Genomic DNA, 7,051 nt, shown 5'->3' on the forward strand with positions numbered 1-7,051 from the left:
AGTAGGTTTAGGTTCAGGTGGTCTATGAGGCCCAATTTCTGGCTTGATGGGATTGGGTCCTATGGCCAAGGGAACTTTTTTTTTTTTCTAACTTGATAGTGAACTAAAGGCCAAAATCATATCCTGTGGTGTAAAATCGCATTTTATAGGTTTTTTTTTTTTTTTGAAAGTTATGTCTAGATATTTTGGTTTTTTTTTTTTTTTTGGAGGTGAAAGTTATATTTAGGGGGTTGTATAGGCTATTTGTGTTACATGGAGTAGGGTCAACTAGTCTAGAAGTTTTCGCTTGGGGGCTTCGTTTAAATGGGAGACATTGTTTGGGATTTAATTTAGTATTATTTTTTTTTTACCTGAATCAGACTGTCAGGGGAGTCTGGGTTCCATCAGACAGCCCCTGTATGTTTATATTTTTATGACTTCAGAAGAAGTTGGTTTTTTCCCCACACAGCCGTGACTGTTTGTGGCTTTGATAGTCCGCCGGGCAAACATAGTAATCTAGGCTAGCTAACTTACATCTGGCTTGTATGTTTTTGCATTTATAATATTTGTTTTTATTATCTATGATATGGAGGGGACTTAATGGAATTTTAGTGGGATCTTTTTTATCAGGGATATCCCAATAGGAAAGACCTATAGCCAGCTGACAAATATCCGGGTGGAGAGATGGTCATCAGGTCCCTAAGGGGGCTGTGTGTGAGACAGATCATATTTTTTGTCTAGTAGGATTTATGATTAGTTATCGCTGCTGAACGGGCTGATGAGGATTAGGACTATTGATGGTTAAGGGGAGGATTTATAGCCTTATTTACATGGCGAATATGTAATTTGAGAGGGTTATTAGTTTTTTTTAATTTCTAGCCAGAGTCTGGATAGGGAGCAGGCTTGAGATGAGAGGCATGGATCTAGGAAGTGATTTTGTTTACCTTTACTGCTGTAGATGTTATAAGTAGCACCTGGTATGGTCTTTTTCAGCGGAGTTTTAGGGATGACACCTGATGTCGTCTTACATAGACGAAGTTTTTTATTTGATATTGGTGTGGAGTCCCTTCGTCCCCAGGTTGGTAGGCAGTGGCCAGCTGTTTTCACAGGTATCGTTGGGTTCTTTCAAGAGCTTTTAGTCTGTCAAGCAAGGGGGTGTGAAAGGAATCGTTAGGTCTTAGAGTTGGGGTCAGGTCCCTTACTGGAGGAGGGACACCATAGAGAATTTTATAGGGGGTAAGGTTATATAAAGAAACAGAGGGAGTATTTTTTGTATGAAACAGTGTATAAGGCAGGAGTATAGTTTAATCTTTTATGTCGGTCTCTAAGCTTAATTTCGTCAAGGTTTTTTTAATGGTTTTATTTATTTTTTTTATTTGTCTTGAGCTCTGGGGTCTATAAGTGTAATGTAATTTTTAATTAATCCACAGGGTCCTGGTTAACCTCTGACTTACTTGGGCCATGAACGCCGGTTTATTATTGGACCCTATTACCTTAGGTAGGCCGTATTTTGGAAAAATATTTTTTAGGATTTTTTTGACCACCATTTGCGCCGTTTTTTTTTTTTTTTTTTTTTTTTTTTTTGTGGGGAAGGCTTTAATCTATCCTGAAAATGTATCTATAAAGATTAGGAGATATTTAAGTCTATATTTTGTTGGCTTAATTTTAGTAAAGTTTATTTTCCAGAATTGTCCTGGTCTGGTTTCTCGAAGATGTCTTCCTATAGGAAGTTTGGAGGGGTAAGCATTAACCAGTTGACAGACCCGACAGGTTTTTGTTACTCGTTCAGCTAATTTTTTTTCCGCTGTGAGCCGGTTAGTGGAAAACTCTGTTCTTGATCTTTTAGGAATGTTTGTAGTTTCTTTGAACCAAGGTTGAGTGAGTTGATGTACATTCTTGACGTAGTGTAGGGCTTTTTAAAATTGTAAGTTGGGTTCAGTGTTGTCAAGGAGTTCAGTGTCAGTGTCCTCAGATGTTAAGTTGTTGGGGTGTTTTGATGTAGTTAAATCTTTTGACTCATATTTCCCCCGTACGGAAAGTGTTAACATGGTTACTCTGTTTAGAGCTGTTAATTTAGCTTTTTTATCCGCCCTCTTGTTCCTACAGGATTGTTTCCTTTCTGGTGTCCTGGTCAGTGTACTCTAGCTAGTTCTTTAGGGCTTTGTATTGCTGAGAGGAGGCGGAGGATCTTATTTTTGTTTTTTTGGTTTTTTTTTTCGCCGAGGTTAATAGTCCCCTTTGCTGGTAGATAGCCTTATGTATATGAGCAGTAGCGAAGGCATAGCGGCTATCTGTGTATATGGTGGCCTTTTTGTCTGTTGTTAGCTTTAATGCCTTCGTGAAGGCGATCAGTTCTGCCTTTTGAGCCGATGTTCCCTCTGGGAGGTTAGAGGACCAGATGACTTTAGTTTTGTTAACAATTGCTGCTTCAGCCTACCGCTTACCGTCCTGGAGAAAGCTGCTGCCATCAGTGAACCATATGACTTCAGAGTGGGGCAGTGGTTGATCTTTTAAATCTCGTTGTATACTGGCTTTTTCTGCCAGTATATGTTGACAGTCATGAGTGACGGGTTCTGATGATTGTTCAGGTAGTAGTGTAGCCGGGTTAAGTGGGGCAGGGGGTCCCAATATTATTTTGTCTTTGTTAAGTAACAGGTTCTGATAGTGTGTTATTCTAGAGTTTGATAGCCATCTGTCTGATGGCTGGCGGATGATGCTCTCTAGGGCATGGGGGGCTATAACGGTTAGCTTCTGCCCCAGCGTTAACTTATCAGCATCTTTGATTAGTAGGGCCGCCGCTGTTATAGCTTTTAGGCAATGAGGCTATTTACTAGCCACTGGGTCCAGCTTTTTAGATAAGTAGGCTATAGGCCTTTTCCAAGGTCCTAAAGTTTGAGTAAGCACTCCTTGTGTTATTTTTTTTTTTTCTTAGAGAGTAAAGGGTTTTTCTACATCTGGGAGTGCTAAGGCCGGAGCAGATAGTAGCGTTCTTTTGATGTTATCAAAAGCTTGTTGGTGTTCAGGGTTCCATTGGAATTGGGCATTTCCCTTTAACAACAGGTATAAAGGAGCAGCTAAGGTTGCAAACCCAGGTATCCATAACCTGCAAAAGCCAGCAGTCCAAAGAAATTCTCTGAGTTGCTTCTTATTAGATGGGGGTGATATCTGCACAACAGTTTGTTTTCTGGGCTCAGTGAGCCATCGTTTATCGCCCCTAAGGGAATAGCCCAGGAAGATTACTTTTTGCTGGCAAATTTGGGCCTTTTTGATAGAAGCTCTATACCCGAGTTGAGCAAGCTCAGATAGTAGTGCTTGGGTCCCAGACTCATAGTTTTCCTTGGTGTCTGCTGCCAGTAGCAGGATATCCACATATTGGAGTAGGGTGACTTCAGGGTGCATGGTTCTGAAGTTATTGAGATCTCTGTGGAGGGCTTCATCAAAAAGAGTGGGGGAGTTCTTGAATCCCTGTGGAAGTCTGGTCTAAGTTAGTTGACCAGATGTTCCGGTTTCTGGGTCTATCTACTCGAAAGTAAACAGCAATTGACTATCTTTATGTAGAGGCAAGCAAAAGAAAGCATCTTTTAAGTTCAGGACAGTATACCATTTTTGTTCGGGGTTAAGGGTGTTAAGCAGATTGTACGGATTAGGTACTGTGGGGTGAATGTCCTGCACTCTGTTGTTGATCTCTCTTAGGTTTTGAACGGGGCGATAGTCCCCGGTTCCTGGCTTTTTTATTGGTAGCAGGGGAGTGTTCCAGGCCGATTGATAGGGCCTTAGGACCCTTAAGGCCAGATATTTCTGAATATGGGGCCTTATCCCATCTTTAGCTTCTTTGCTCAGAGGATATATATTAATTGGGGAGGCTGAGGTTTTTAACTGCATCATTATTGGAGGTTGTTTTATGGCTAGGCTTAACCCAGCAGTTTTTGCCCAGGCATCTGGGTAATCTGTTATCCATTTCTGGGGTAGCTTGCCTGTTTGATCAGTCTTGGGGGGTGTGAAGAGTTGATGTTTATCTTCTACTGACATAGTTAAAGCCATGATTATAGGAGTTTTTACTGAAGGATTTAGAAATTCCATTTGGGGGCCTTCAGGGTTAAAAGTTATTTTGGCCCGGAGTTTGGTGAGCAGATTTCTGCTTATCAATGGGGCTGGGCATTCTGGGATCACTAGGAAGGAGTGATGGACTTTTCCTTTTCCCAGGTCCATGGTCCTCTTAGTTGTCTAAGCCCAATATTTACTGTTATTAGCCCCTTGAATTAGAGACCTTTTAGTTGATAGAGGGCCCAATGGGGCCTTAAGGGCTGGGTATACTGCCCCTGTATCCATTTCAAAGTTTACTGTGGTTCCTTTCATTTTAAAAGTTACCCTGAGCTCGGGGAGGGGATCCGAGCTTTGATTTTCCTAGTCATCTTCCAAAGTTAGAATGGCTGGTTGGCGTGGCTGTTTTTTTTTTTTTTTAGGGCATTCTTTGACCCAGTGTCCTTTTTTTCTACAGTAGGCACATTGATCTGAGGCCAGATGTGGTTTCTGGTGTGGGTCTAGGTATCCCTTTCTGTCTCCCTGTCTCCTAATTTCTGGCCTATTTGTTGTTGTGACTAGGACTTTAGTCAATGCCTCAGTTTGTCTTTTGCTTCTTTCATCCTCCCTTTGCTCCCTGTCTTTCTTCCTCCTTTGTTCCTTCTCTTCCTCAGTTTCTCTCTTATAGTATACCTTCTCGGCTTCTCTGACTAAATCTCTCAAAGTCATATCTTGTAATCCATCTAAGCGTTGTAACTTTCTTTTAATATCCAGGGCAGCTTGTCCAATAAAGGCCATCGTGATAGATGTTTTTTGATCCTCTGCCTGAGGATCAAAAGGAGTATATTTCCTATATGCCTCCATAATTTTTTCTAGAAACATAGAGGGTGATTCATTAGGCCCCTGAATAATCTCTCTTATCTTGGTCAAATTAGTTGGCCGTCTAGCAGCTGCTTGGAGACCCGCTATTAGAGCCCAGCGGTAAGTGGACAGATGTTTTCTACCTTCAAAGGTGTTGGGGTCCCAGTTAGGTCGGTTCAAGGGGAAGTCAGCTTCGATTATGTTGGGAAGTTGTGTCGGTTGTCCATCTGGTCTGAGGATATTTTTTTTTTTTTTTTTGTTTCCAGGAGGATTCTCTCTCATTCCTCTGTCATGAAGAGGGTGCCTAAGAGTTGTTGGCAGTCATCCCAAGTAGGTTGATGTGAAAACATCAATGATTCGATCAGACCTGTGAGCCGGGTGGGGTCCTCGGAAAAAGGGGGATTATTATTTTTTTAGTTATATAGATCTGAAGAGGAGAAAGGCCAATACTGGTAGACTTGCATTTTTTCACCATGGTCATCCTCTATCATTGGCCCATGAGGACGGAGGGGAAGTATCATGGGGGCTTCAGGGTTTTTAATCATTTGTTGTTGGCGAGTTCCTTTAGCTGGGCCAGCTTCCTCCAGGGGAGGAGGGGCTATGTGTGTCTTGGGGAAGTCATTTGAAGGGTGCTGGGCTTGCTTAACCTCTTTCAATGGTGGAGAAGCTGAGTCAGCAGCAGGGGAATCACTTAGAGGGTGTTGGAGGTTGGGGAACGGAGGCAGGGGATAAGGAAAGGGAGGAGAGTCCAGCAGAGTCAAATTTTGAGACTCAGGGAGAACAAAGGGTGGAGGAGGAGGTTTGAGAGATAGAATCGTAGGGGGAGGGGTAGGAGCAGGAATAGGGACAAGAAAAGTCTTCACCCAAGGAGGAGGAGATTCACAAAGGTCCTGCCAAGTTAAGATATACGGCTGTTGATCTGGATGGCTATGTGGCCCCGGCTGAAAAACAATATTTCTGACTTTTTGAATCAATGGGGAGTAGAAAGATCCTTCTGGAGGCCATCTAACTCCAAAGGTGGGCCATTTTGTGGCACAGAGAGTCTGTTAGGTCCGGCGTTTTACTGAAAAAGAAAGATTCTGAGCCCTTATGCAGACTTCAGTCCAGTGATCAAGGGTCAGGGACAGAGGCGTGGAATGACTCTGTCTCATAATGAAAGTTACTTGAATAAAGACAGGGACAATACAAACGTGACACAAACATGGACACACAGTAAACAGTAAACGTGTAACACAAGTTCAGAGGCAAAGATTAAAAACAGTGAATTTAACCTGAGAGAAAGAATAGTTGCCGGCAAGACCAGATGGGTTGGCAGCAGAATACAGATGAGGGCACCTTGTTTCTCCCAGATGGGGGCACCTCCGTCCCCCTCAGAGTTTTCCAAAGCGTCCCTTGAGGAGACGTGGTCTGTGGCTTCAGGGACACATTTATCCACCACCGCCAGGGGGAGCTCATGCTCTCCGCTGACAATCATATTCTGCCAACCCAAAACCAGAAAACCAGAAAAACCAGAAGGCTCTGAGAGCTCATGCTCTTCAGTTAAAAACCAGAAGGCTCTGAGAGCTTATGCTCTCCAGCCCAAAAACAGACTCTGAGTGATCACAAAGGAAAAACAAGAAGGAGAAGAAGGAGGAGGAGGAGAAGAAGAAGATAAGGCGCCTTACTTACCCCCCTAAAGGAGTCTTGTTGAGGTCTCCCTGTCCGGCGATGCGCAGTTCCCGGCCAACGCACCAAATGTAAGGGTCCGGCGAAACGTCGGAGGAAGAGACCACAAGAGACTGTCTTATGCAACAGCAGAAGGGAGGGTTTATTTGGAGACCAGCATGCTAGGGCCCAGAGCTCTCTATAGCAAAGAGAGATAGAGCCCTGAGAATAGCCTGAGCAGAGCTTATATACTTTCCTTGGAGAGGGCAGCGAGAGAAGTTACATTTTGTAGTTTGGCAGTTGGGGACAGCTCATTCTGGGAACAAGATTAGCAAACAGTTCACAGTTGGGGACAGCACATCCTGGGAACAAGATTAGCAAACAGTGTTTTGTTAAGCATATAGAAAAATGGAGTGACAAGTACCTATTTTATTAACCTTTCACTAGTAAATTCTCTTTTTTCCTTATTTTAGTTTTTGGTACCAGGGATTGAAACCAGGGGTGCTTAACCACTGAGCCACATCCCCCAGCCTTTTTATTTTTTATT

Source organism: Spermophilus citellus (assembly GCF_964194105.1).
Source record: "Spermophilus citellus genome assembly, chromosome: 10".
Classification (NCBI taxonomy): domain Eukaryota; kingdom Metazoa; phylum Chordata; class Mammalia; order Rodentia; family Sciuridae; genus Spermophilus; species Spermophilus citellus.